Here is a 13,824-nt window from a genome sequence, read left to right as displayed (position 1 = left end):
CTCTAACCATAACCTCAACCACGACAATCAACGCCCAATCAAGATCCTAAGCTACCAGCTAAGCAAGCACAGCAAGCAAATCACACAACAATGCATCCAAGGCAGACAAAAAACACGCAAAAGGGGTTCAATCGTAAGAGAGGGGTTTCCCCCTAAAGGCGATTGGGAACCTAGGGTTTACAATCTAGGGTTACGATCAGGGCTCCAAAGCAACGCAACAACACCAAGGGCGATAACCCAGTCGGAAGAAAAATAGGGCCTAATCGAAGTCGATTAAAGCTAGTGGTGTGTGCACATTCAAAAAAATCAGCGTGTACAATCGGTTACACAAACATGCAGAGCAAATTAGCAGTCCAATCTGGCATAATAACATCAAGTGAGGCAAATGTGGGTGTGTGCACGCATGCCGAGGTGAACAGTCAAAAAGAAAAAATGAAAATCGAGCATGAATCATATTAACATTTAGTTGCAGACATGGTAAAAATGTGATGAAAAACAAAGACGGAAGTAAGAGGGCATACCTTTGGTCGGAGGTCGGTGAGAGTCGGAGAAGAAAATGCCGGAGAGGAAGAGCAAGTCGCGCCTGGAAGTGCTTTGGTCGAAAGAGGGAGAGTAAGTGAAGAGTTTGGAGTTAAAGAAAAGTGGAACAAGGCTGTATGTAGGTGTATATATAGCGGTAGGAAGTAGGGAACAACCACGCCAGGTGGCGTGCCGTGACTGGCTTGGCGTGGAGGTGGCTTTGATGAGCCAGGTGTTCCCGAGGCCTAGGTGGGTGGCTGAAGAGGTAGAGCCATGCTAGGACTCTACGGCTGCACCACATAATTAGGGATTTTTGGTTAAATTCAAATCAATTTGAATTTAAATTAAGCCCCGAAATCTTTGGGATCAGCCTTATCACAAGCTGACGGGACACACGCGGGAAACTGAAAGGGTGGAGCAAAAATTGCGGAAGCTCGAGCAGATTTTTGGAAGATAATTCTAATTATTTTGGAACAGATATTTGAGGCTTGTGGTGGTTGCAGTGAATTAATGTAATTGGTTTTATAATTATGTGTGGGAAGTATATCTAAATTATTTCTTGTTTCTTACACCGGGCTACGCCCACGTAAGCTTAGAAATAATTTATGATTGACCTCTAACATTATTTAAGGGCTTGCAGCTGGTTGATTGAGGGTTACCGTTCTTAGGTTCCTCTCGTATTTAATAGTTCAAGGAACCGGGGGGTAGTTGTTGTGCCATAAAATCTCCCTGGGCTTATTTTATAGCCCACCATATTATTTGGGCTTTATCTGGGCTTACTAGAATCATCTGGCTAAGGATAAGGGGCTTCACCATGGTTGGGTGAATCACTGAAGGCATACGCGAGGGTATACGGACTTGCACTGGAAGCTTTGTGAAGGCTGCCATTAGAATGGGGTTGCACCTGAAGGCGCTTTAGGGGTTACCTCTGTTAGGGGTTACCACTAAGTGCATCCTGGCTTGCAGCTACAGGGCTGTAGTTAGGGGATGCCGCTGGAAGGGCTTCCGCCGCCTGGGCAGAACGGCAGGCAGGACTCTTCTTCCTTGTTTCTGGGAGGACGAATTGGAAGTATATTGGGAGTATGTCGGCTATAATTTATCTGAAAATTAAGGGATAATATATCTATTATGGAGATAATTATAATCAAGAGGAGATAATTCATATATATTCGGATATACATGCAAGATGAAGGCTTCAAGTGACCTACTTGAAGTGGGATGCCGCTAGATAACTACAAGAGGAAGTTGTTTTATCCTAAACTAGAGGGGATAAGAGCTTGTCTCTTCAGAGTCCTAAATCAAGAACTACATGGGCTCGATCCCTATAAATAGGGTATGTAGGCAAGACAAAGGGACGGATTCAGATTCATTTACCCACGAGTTCTACACTCTAAAGAGAGGCACGTGTAACCTTTGTGACGTACATTTCCGAGCAATTGCAGGATGGAATTCCGTAATTCCGGCCTCGTTGTTTGGTTCTTTGCAAGCTCAGCCCTTAAACACATTCGTTTTTCTTTAGTTTATGTTAACGGTAGCCCCTAAAAGCTAGCCGTGATAATCGTAGTTGTAACAAATATCCCTATAATTGTTCTATATGGTTCTGGGGGTGTTGTATCAATTCTTCTCACAACACTCAGCTTGAAATAAACAATGACAAAAAACCCCTTAACTGAGAGGGAAATGAACATAACCTCATATAAAATAACACAAATTTGCACACATGCAAGTCGGTGAAAAAACAAAGGCATCATTACCTATACCGTGGTACTCAGAAACAGGTGGTAAATATACCCCGCCAGAGGGAATATGCTTCTGGATCAACACAAAGGCAGTGTTACTAACAATGACGAGACTAATACAATAAAGGGTATATACACAGGGAACAAGACTCGGAAAGACTAAACATCGATGCAAACTTCTATTTCCGTTCACTGGAAATCACACCATAACCTAGGTCATGAAAGGGGAACAAGAGCGTGAAAAAGCACCTAAAACTAAAGAGATTGAAAGGCATATGTTCAGCCTATTTGTATTTAAAGAGATACAACTCAATTCAGATAAGAAAGCTCAGTAAATAGCAAGTCAACGGAATCCGTACGAAGAACGTCAAATGATTTATGGGAATTATATGCCAGATAAATTCCAAGATGCTGCTGCACACCACTGAAAGAAGTTCATTAATATGTTCAAGCCTCAGTGCTCAAATAATCTTTTGTGGCACGTCCAGGAGTTCAGAAGATATAAAGTTTCTATACTTTATTTTATCAGAAGATTCTATTTAATGAAGATGTACTTACAAGACGAAGACTCGACGAACAAATCAATTTCTTAATGTTTATTTGACAAAGAATATTTGATTTAACTAGATACAGATGAACCAGACAGTACATCTGTGTATCAGTTATTCAAATTAAATATTTGAAGTCAAGCAGATTTGATGGTTCGTTCGTTCAACTGATCAAGACGGAGTTATTAATGTTTAAAGAAGACGGGAAGCAATTCTGCTGAAGAATGGGTGATTAAATATTTAATAGATTATTATTTCACTTCATAAATAATTATATTAATTATGTAATTTATTTATTAAGTTGATTCACTCTCGAATTAATTTAATTTATGAATTTATATGATTAACTTAATTAAGTGGATAATTTTCTATTTTAAATATATGTCAAATTACATTTCAATCACCTACACTTTGGCATCAAGACAATCTGTTTTGTCTTGTTAATTTGTAAAGGATTCGGCAAGACAATCTCTTTAGTTTGTCTTACCGAATGTTATGTAACTTACAAGACAATCTCAATTGTCTTACTAAGTTCCTGAATCAACTGCCAAGACATTTGTTGATTGTCTTACCGAAGAAATCAGGAGGCGTGCAAGACATTTGTTGATTGTCTTACCGAATGATGATCAGCAAGACAATCTTTGATTGTCTGGCCGAAAGAACAATTCTGCCAAGACAATTAGGCATTGTCTGACCGAGGTAAATTGTCTGCAAGACAATGTCTGTGGCTTCCCAGACAATCCTTGATTGTCTGACCGAATGGAGATTGTCTGACCGAGCTCTGAATTGTCTTGCTAGCTATAAAATTGTCTTTCTGCTGTGTCTTGTGCTTGCAAGGCAATCCAAAATTGTCTTGCCCTTGCCACTTTGTCTTTGCTACTCTCAATTGTCTTGTCTTTCAATTGTCTTACAAGTACAAATGCTTTGCCTATAAATATGGCTTTGCATTCTTCATTTTTAGTGTTCATCACTTTGTAATTCAAAGCATTTGTAAAGCTTTCAAGTTGTTCGTAACTTGCTTGATCGTTATATTCACAGTTTTCTGTGCTTTGATAACCCGGTTGTTTTAATCACTAAAATCTAGAATGTACCCTGTCGAATTTATTCTACGAACTTTTAGTGGACATTAAAACTGAACCATATTAATTATATAACGACTTCAAACATTGTTATATTAGTTAATTATAATCTGATTAACAAGTTATATTCAATCAGATTATCTTCCGCGATTATTTGGTATCGATTGTATTCAACCCCCCCTTCTACAATCGTATCTGGACCTAACAATTGGCATCAGAGCGGTTGATACCATTTTCCGTATCAGATCCTATACACACTCTGTAACGTCCAAATATTTTTTATTCGAATTAATTTTATTCCAAAAATTAATTTTGATTTAAAATATTTTTCTTTCAAAAATCCAAATCTCATCCAAACACTATTCACTTCAAATCCTTAAAACATGAGTACACAAAAGATCAGTAACATTAAAATCCCACCGTTCAGCAAGGAACACTTTGGCCTATGGAAGAGGCACATGTTCCTATTCCTCCGCACTGCGAATAGAAAATACATCGGGATTTTGGACAAAGGTGTTACTACTCCGATGAATGTCATATTAGCACACGAAGAGGATGGTGTGTTAATACCTCATCAGATCATTCCGAAAGAACTTTCTGAGTACACAGATGAAGAGAGTGAACAGATGAATTTAGATGATGCTCTTCAACTAATTTTGGTTGAATCTCTAGATCCAGTGATGTACAATGCTGTTGTAAATTGTACGAACGCCAAGCAAATCTGGGATACGTTAGAGATTATCAATGAAGGCTCAGAGGAAGTTAGGGAAAACAAGAAAGAGATACTGATGGCTCAGTATGAACAGTTTGGTTCCCATCCCGGTGAAGGGATTTCTGAAGTATTTATCAGACTTAATAATTTGATAAATAATTTAAATCTGAATGGGAAATTCTACGACAAGAAAGAGTTCAACATGAAGTTTCTCTTAACCCTTCCCGAACATCTGGAACACAGAATCACTGCCATCAGGGAAAGCAGAGATCTGAATGAGATTTCTCTGGAAAGACTCTACGGAGTTTTGAAAACTTATGAACTGGAGCAAGTTCAGAGTAAACAGAGATATGGCTGGGGTAAAACACAGAACCATTCGAGAGCTCTAGTTGTTGAGTCACCTGTACTGGAAGAAAAGAAGAAGGATGTTGTTGTTCCTTCTAAGACTACTCAGGAATTTGTTGTACCTGAGATGGGTCAGACTGCTTCTTCCAGTGGTGACGAAGAGTTCTATACAATGGAAGAGCTTGAACAGTTAGAAGATCAATCTCTATCCCTGTTTGCCAAGAAGTTTGGAAACATGAGATTCCGGAAGAACCCTTCCTATAAATACAAACCTACTGTTAGTAAGTTTCAGAAGGGAGGCTATTCATCTTCAACAAGCAAAGGAGGATACAAGACTGGGATGGTGGACAGAAGTAAATTTAAATGTTTCAACTGTGGTGAACCTGGACACTTTGCAACTGAGTGCAAGCAGCCCAAGGTTCAAGGAAAGAGAAAGGATTCGTATGATGAGCTGAAGCAGAAGTATGATGCCTTAGTAAGAAAGCATCATGGTACTTCTGGAAGTCAAAGCTTCAAGAGCAAATCATATCTAGCAGAAGGGAAAAGCTGGGATGATACAGATAGTGATGAAGAAGAGCAGATTGGGAATGTTGCTCTCATGGCTAATGCTGGATCATCTTCACCTCCTCCTGCTGGAAGCTTTCAGGTAGATCCTACATGCCCTAAACTGTTTATGCAATTAGGACTTGAAAGAGATGATGCTATCAAAAAGATGAAAGCTGCTAATCTTAAAATTGATACTTTAGTCTTAGAAATTCATGCTTATAAGATGAATGAGATGAAAGTATTAAAACCTAAAATAGAACAATTGACTATGGATTTAGGATTACAATGTGCTAAAGTCAAAGTTCTAGAGAAAGGTGAGATTGCTTTAAGACTTCAGCTAGACGAAGAGAAAGTTAAGTGTAAAGCCTTTAAGGATGCCTCCACTATAGTCAAAGAACTTAATGATAAACAAGAGATCAAGAGAACTGTTGGAATAGGTTTTGACTATAACAAATCCGTAGGTAAGGCTAGTAACATTACTCCTTTCAAGAAGAGTGCTGAGGAAAGAGGGATTCCTTTTGTTTTGAAAGATTCCCTTAAACCTTTGTTTAAAACCTCAGAAGCTGAACCTCTTTTAGAGACTCCTGTCGTCATTAGATATGAACTAAAACAGGAAGACCTTAAAATGAAAGAGAGTAATGAGATGAGAGATGAGATTCTGACAAACCTGAAACCAATCAAAGTGAAAGGCAATGTTAGGTTGCCTAAAGCTGGTTTAGGTGTCAACTCTGAAAGAACTAAGTTCAACAAGCCTAATAACTTTGTGAATAGTAAGAACAGAAACAATAGATGCCATTCTACTGAGAATTTTAAAACTGTTAACAATAGTAGAGTAGAATCTGTTGATGTTCCTATTATTATGACTGATACTCCTGTTGTTCCTGCGTTTGATGCATGTCATAAATATTGTAGTGTTGATAATTGTATGACTTGTGCTTTCAATTTGATGTCTGCTTATTTTAAAAATTTGCATGCTAAAAATGAAAACACATCGCCTAGACAACACACAAACAACAAGCATGCTAGATCAAAGACTGCTAGTCCTACTCGAGTTAGGAAGGAGACTTATGTTCCAAAGCCTAAAACTAAGGTTTATAAGGCTGTTGTTAAGGAAGTAAGTTCAGTCAGGTCTGAACCAAGTATCAGTCCAAGAGGCTCTGTTGTTACACCTGATAGAAATCAGTTCTTTAAGTTTGCTGGACCCAATCAAGTGTGGGTCCCAAAGAATGTTTAATCAAGTTGTCTTTCAGGGAGCCAGTGGAATTGTTCGTGTTACCTGGGTGCTTGACAGTGGAGCGTCAATGCACATGACTGGCAATAAATCCCTGCTAGAAGACATAAGAGAAGGAGCTGGCCCTACAGTCAGTTTTGCTGATAATAGCAAAGGTCGTACTGTGGGATATGGCAAGTTCAAAATTGGAAGGATCATCATAGAAGATATTGTAATAGTTGAAGGACTTCAACATAATCTCCTGAGTGTCAGTCAATTCTGTGACAAAGGTTATTATGTTCATTTTGAAAAGGAGATATGTATCATTAAACATATCAAGGATAAGCGTCCTTCACTATGTGGCATACGGAAAGGCAATATATTCGTAGCTGATTTGTCTTCAGGACCAGGAAACGAAGTTCATTGTTTCTACGCCAAAGCGTTGTTCGCAGAAATCTACACGCAAGCGCACGTGATCACAAGTAATATATTAAGTTCGATCCCACAGAGACTGGTGAATTAAGAATACGCACCTATGCAACAATGTATGATCAATTTTCACTGCCAAGACAATTAACAAGGATGGTTTCTTTTATACTAATAACTAAATTTACTAATCAAATTCAGAATAGGAAAACACATGGGATTCTAACTTCATTATCGAATTCATCTAGAATTGAAATTACTGATTAACATGCGACTGTTGATCCTAATCAGACAACACGGAAGTAATACATGCCAACTCTCGTTGCACACATATCATACCAATCAAAATCCGCAATTAAGACAGAAATCTCATGGACACCAACAAAGCTCAGACCCTATATCTCTATAGCGGTAGTGTAAGCAGCGAGGTTTAATAGCAAGTCATCTATCGTGATTACACAGGGTGATAAAAATAGTTCAAGTCTACCACAAATTATGTTTCATTCACATAATCCTATGTTTACATGGCATAGTTCTAAATTCAATCATCCACTCTCGCTTCAGAAAGAATTAACAAACAACTCAGAAGTTAGCTACGCTTCTAAGAAGAATAAGCACGGCTCATGCAAAGAAATCAACGTACGTCACAAAATCACATAATTAATATTCGTTACTAGACTACATCGATAAATCCATTAGAATCCCATGAAGGCGGTTAGTTCATAATCGAACTAATCGACATCATGGGTTCTAGTGAAAAGATGATAAATAAAAGACAAGAATTAAACGGAATAAAAATGCTTGAATAAATTATAAAGATCACACGTTACAGAATTGATGTTCACGATCTCGCTCGAAACTGTCACTTCCTCGCGAAGAACGATCCAATACAAACTGATAATGTGCTTGATTACTAGAGAAAAATTGAATAATACAATATTCTACTACTCTAAAACTACTTGGAGGCTAGCGTTTTACACACGAGAAATTAAATTACATTGACCAAGTCAACCGGGCCTCGACCGCTGCGAAAATCCATCAGAAAAGCTGTAAAAATCGGCCCGGGAAAGTTCTGCTGGGCGCGGCCGCGCTAAACTAGCGCAGGCGCGCTAATTGCAGCAGTCTGTAGCGCGGGCGCGCTAACAAGTAGCGCGGGCGCGCTACTGTCTGTCTTGGCAGCTCCGTTTCTTCGTTTCTCGCTCGTTCTCGCGTGCATGTCCTTCCTCGCTTCTAGTACCACTTCCGTAGGTGATCACGGTTGCATTTAGCATATGCAACAAGCCCTTTAAACCCCTAGATAGCTCTAGTGGACGAGTGTGCTCTCGTGAGGGTTTGTAGAAGATATACCCACAAAATCCCAAGTCGCGATGAATCCACAATTCTCTATTCTTGCAAATAATGCACCAAAACCAACCTAAAATGATAGAAAATCACTTCATCACCTCAACTCGTGACCTGCACAGAAAAACAATAAAAACACATCAAAAGACACTAAACACTTAAGTACAATCAACCAATTTAAGTGGAAATGAAGGCCTATAAGTGTGTATAAATACCACTTATCACACCCCCAAACTTAAACTGATGCTTGTCCTCAAGCGTCAACGACACTATACAATAATACAATGCAATGCGTGAATGCAACTACGTGATGAATGAGTAAACTATGAAGTAATTGCCTTGCCAATCATAATACCTCAGATTGTGCTAATGTTCTCGAATTTCACTTCTCTCGCTACCAAGTTAATTACTCTTCTATTTACAAGTGTGGAGTGCCCGTGTGTGCAAGCATGCTCTTTTATTGAGACAAGACAAAAACTACTATTCCCACAGAATCCCAATCAAGAATCGTAAAAGTTTAAAACTAACACCCCGTCACTCAAGTCCAACTAAAATCCAAGGTCCCAAAGAATGTCCACACCCTTCTATTTTATTCACTATTTTTTTTATTTTTTTTTATTGGTGATTAATTGCTTGGTCTAAGGTCAGAGCGCTTCGCAGTGTAAATGCGTTACGAACACCACAAGACTTCACACACCAATTATTCACTCTATTCTAGTGGTTTATTTAACCGTGCAATGGTTGAGATCCCTAAAGATTTATGCACTAGTACCCATGTAGCGAGCGTTGGGTCAACAATCCCAAACCACGAAGGGCTTTAGGTTGTTAGGCACAAAGTCCCCTCAGACTTAATTACTCGAGTACTAATGAGCTCAACCTAGTTAATTCTACCACTTATTTTTTTTTTTTAGTGAATTTATTACTACTATATTTTTTTTTTTTTAGAAAGGCATATCTACTCCTCAGTTCCCCCAAACTTAAGATTCACAGACCTAAGCTGAAGGGTGTTCAATTCAATCCTAGAATTCATGGAATTTCGTCTAAATCCTATCTCAAGAACATATGTGAATTACAATTTCCAACACAAGCAATTTCCAAGTACTAACCTAGCATTGCAATTGAAACTACTAATCAAGAACTACGTACATAACTCATCATAGGCAATTAACTTGGCTTAACTTCATAATTCATGCAAATGCTCGTGATACTAACTACGACAATTACCACTAAACATGTAAAATAATAAAAAAAAAATGAGAAAACTAGAAAGAAAACGTGAGAAAATAAAAAAAAACGTGAGAAATAATCAAAGCAAAATAAAATAAACGTGAACTACATGAACTAACTAACACATGCAATAATAAACTACATTATAATAATATGCTCTTCCTTAGATTACCACCCCCAAACTTAAAATTTTCAATGTCCCCATTGAAAGTGATAAAAAGGCTAGAGCACCCACATACCTACTCGGAGTCCGAGTCCTCCCCCTCCTCTGCAGGAGGTGAATCAGGTGGAGGATACTGCATCCCCGCTCCGAATACTGGCCACTGAACTGTGACCCCCTGTGCCTGAAAAGCACTACCTAGAGCCTGTGTCAAATCAAACGCAAACCTCTGGTGGATGTCATGCATGGTGTCCATCCGTCTCGCTAATCGGCGATAATGAACATCTCCCATCGGTTCGGAGCTCCTCTTCGTCTGAGAAGTACCAGCTCCAGAAGCTCTAGTCTGCTCCCTCCTCACAAATGCTGGGCGTCCCCCTGGCATCTCATCATATATGTATCCGAGGCCTCGAGGGTGGGGAACTCCTCCATCCCACTCTGTCATCCGACTGATCGCCGAATGATCAATAGGTGTTGCCGGCAACTGTAATTGCTCGTTGGCTGGCCAACGCACACCACTCGATCGACAGAGCTTCGTAACAATTGTGCCATATGGAATGGCACCAGTGGTTCCTCCCTGTAAGAACCTCAGAATCCCCTGATGAATAACATGTCCCAGATCAATATACTTGCCCGAGACAATCCCAAAGAGCAGAATAGCTCTATCCACTGTCACCTCATGCCCATGTGAAGATGGCATGATGTTAGCACAGATGAAGGCGTTCCACGCCTTCGCATACCGGTTCAACGCGGCTGCTGGAAACGAAACATGTGCCGGCAAAGGAGGTGCAGTCATCTTCCAAGTCGTGTCCGGCACACACATATCATACACCAACCGCTCAAAATCTATCGGATCATCATCAAACCGGCGCTTAGCACGCCCGATCCTCTCAACAACCCAATCTTCTTCATTACGGCGCTTGGCACGCCCCCCAATAACTCTACGGATCGCCTCCGCACTATAATCAACACGGATTCCCCGCACCACCGTGAATCCATCGCGATTCTCCTTGGCATTAGCATAAAACTCTCGAATAATAGCCAAGGGAACCGCCTCCGGAGCCTCGCAAAAAGACTCCCAATCCCGTTCTTGAATCATGTTCAAGAGTTCACCATCTTCCGCCGTGGGTAAGAATCCTCTCTCCTTAACTATCGACTTATTCATAAGCCGTTGAAATTCGGTTCGTGCACCATCGGAAGTGAACTCAACCTCACCCATCGAGGAAGAATCGCTAGATGTAGGGGCTTGGGTGCTTGGTCCTTGTGATCTTCGAGCTCTTTTGGGTGCCATTGATAGAGATTTAGAGTTGCAAGAGATTTGTGTGTAGTGGGTTTGAGAGAATTGGAGGTAGTTGTGTGTATGGATGTGTATATATAAATAGGGTTTAGAGAATTATAATGGGATTTGGAGATGGGGTTTGTGTTTATCTAAGGATTGGAGAGCTGAGTTAGGGTTTTATGGGATGTATTTCGGGCTAGGCATGCAAAATTAGGATTGTGGGCTTTTAAAAACGAAAAGAAAATATTTTTGGGAGAAAAATCGCCAACCCCGGCAGTCAGTAGCGCGGCCGCGCTAAGTGTAGCGCGGGCGCGCTGTGCAACTTAGCGCGGGCGCGCTGGACACTAGCGCGGGCGCGCTAGTGTCTGACACCGGAGGCCGATTTTTCTCGATTTTTGTGTTTTTGAGGTTTACAATGGTACAGAATGGTTCCAATGCGTGGGTTGCCTCCCACGAAGCGCTTGTTTAACGTCGTTAGCTCGACGTGAAGTCCAGAATTAATCCGATTCTGACTGAAGAATCGTGGTTTGTACCTCACGATTCACATTTCCGCCAAAGTAAGGTTTCAACCTTTGACCATTAACCTTAAATGATTCATCCGGTGATTTTGCATAGATTTCTACCGCACCGTGGGGAAATACCGTCTTGACTGTAAATGGCCCTGACCAGCGTGACTTGAGTTTCCCTGGAAACAGCTTCAACCGAGAGTTATATAATAGAACTAATTGTCCTACTACAAAAGATTTTTGTATCAACCGCTGATCATGCAATCTTTTCACCTTCTCTTTGTAGAGTTTGTTATTTTCATAAGCACGTAGGCGGAACTCCTCCAACTCATTGAGTTGCATCATGCGTTTTTCTCCAGCTAATTGTAAGTCGAAATTCAACTTCTTTAGTGCCCAATAAGCTTTATGTTCCAACTCTACTGGTAAGTGACAAGCTTTCCCAAACACTAATTGAAATGGAGAAGTACCCAATGGTGTTTTGTAAGCTGTTCGATAAGCCCAAGCAGCCTCGTCTAATCGCAAGGACCAGTCTTTCCTAGAAGGGTTAACCACCTTCTCCAATATGCGTTTGATCTCTCTGTTAGACACTTCAGCTTGACCATTCGTTTGAGGATGATAAGCAGTAGCAACCCGGTGATTGATATTATACCTCGTCATCAAGGTTGTGAATTTCCGATTGCAGAAATGAGAGCCTTCATCACTGATAATGACCCTGGGGACTCCGAAACGGGTAAAGATTTGTTTTTGAAGAAATTGCAAGACCACCTTAGCATCATTTGTAGGTAGAGCTTTCACCTCCACCCATTTAGACACATAATCAACTGCTAATAGAATATACTGGTTGTTGCAAGACGAAACGAACGGTCCCATAAAGTCAATACCCCAAACATCAAATATTTCGACTTCCAAGAGCATTTTAAGAGGCATTTCATTCCTCCTAGAAATATTACCTGTACGCTGACAACGATCGCAACCCAACACGAACTGATGAGCATCTTTAAACAGAGTTGGCCAGTAAAAACCTGCTTGAAGTACCCTCTTTGCTGTCTTCTCTCCGCTATAATGGCCTCCATAACCAGTGGAATGGCACTCGCGCAAAACTCCCTCAACTTCATTATTAGGGATACACCGTCTGAGAATTTGATCGACTCCTTGTTTAAACAAAAAGGGTTCATCCCAAATATACCATTTTACATCGTGAAGGAATTTCTTGCGTTGAGCATAAGAGAATTCTGGAGGAATGACCTTACTCACCAGATAATTTACAATGTCAGCAAACCATGGCTCTTCTGCCTCAACTCCAAACAACTGTTCGTCTGGGAAGAATTCATTGATTAGAGTGTTGTCGGTAGTTTGTTTGCTGTGATCTTCTAGTCTGGATAAATGATCCGCTACCTGATTTTCTGTGCCCTTCCGATCTTTAATTTCCACATCAAATTCTTGGAGTAATAAAACCCAGTGAATTAGTCTTGGTTTAGAATCCTTCTTTGAGATGAGATACCGAATGGCTGCATGATCAGTATATACCACTACTTTTGTTCCAAGAAGATAAGACCTGAACTTCTCAAAGCTAAAGACAATAGCTAGAAGTTCTTTTTCAGTAGTAGTGTAGTTCAATTGTGCATCATTTAATGTTTTGCTGGCATAATAGATAACATGAAACACATTACTTGTACGCTGGCCCAGTACAGCTCCTACAGCATAATCACTGGCATCACACATTAATTCGAATGGTTTACTCCAATCAGGTGCAGTGATGATAGGTGCTGATGTCAACTTCTTTTTCAAGATTTCAAATGCTTCTAAGCACTCCTCATCAAATTTGAATGGAATGTCTTTCTCTAACAGATTGCAAAGAGGTTTAGAAATTTTTGAGAAATCCTTGATGAACCTCCGATAGAAACCTGCATGACCAAGGAAGCTTCGGATGCCTTTGACTGAAAGTGGTGGAGGAAGATTTTTAATTGTTTCCACCTTCGCTTTATCGACTTCTAGTCCCTTGGCAGATACCTTATGCCCCAATATGATTCCTTCTTGCACCATGAAATGACATTTTTCCCAATTGAGAATCAGATTAGTTTCTACACAGCGCTTAAGAACCATTCTAAGATTCGTGAGGCATTCGTCATAAGATGTTCCAAATACAGAAAAGTCGTCCATGAATACCTCCACATTGATGCCTATCATCTC

The sequence above is a fragment of the Daucus carota genome, chromosome 9, assembly GCF_001625215.2.
Source record: "Daucus carota subsp. sativus chromosome 9, DH1 v3.0, whole genome shotgun sequence".
Lineage (NCBI taxonomy): Eukaryota > Viridiplantae > Streptophyta > Magnoliopsida > Apiales > Apiaceae > Daucus > Daucus carota.
Note: the sequence above shows the minus strand (reverse complement) of the source record.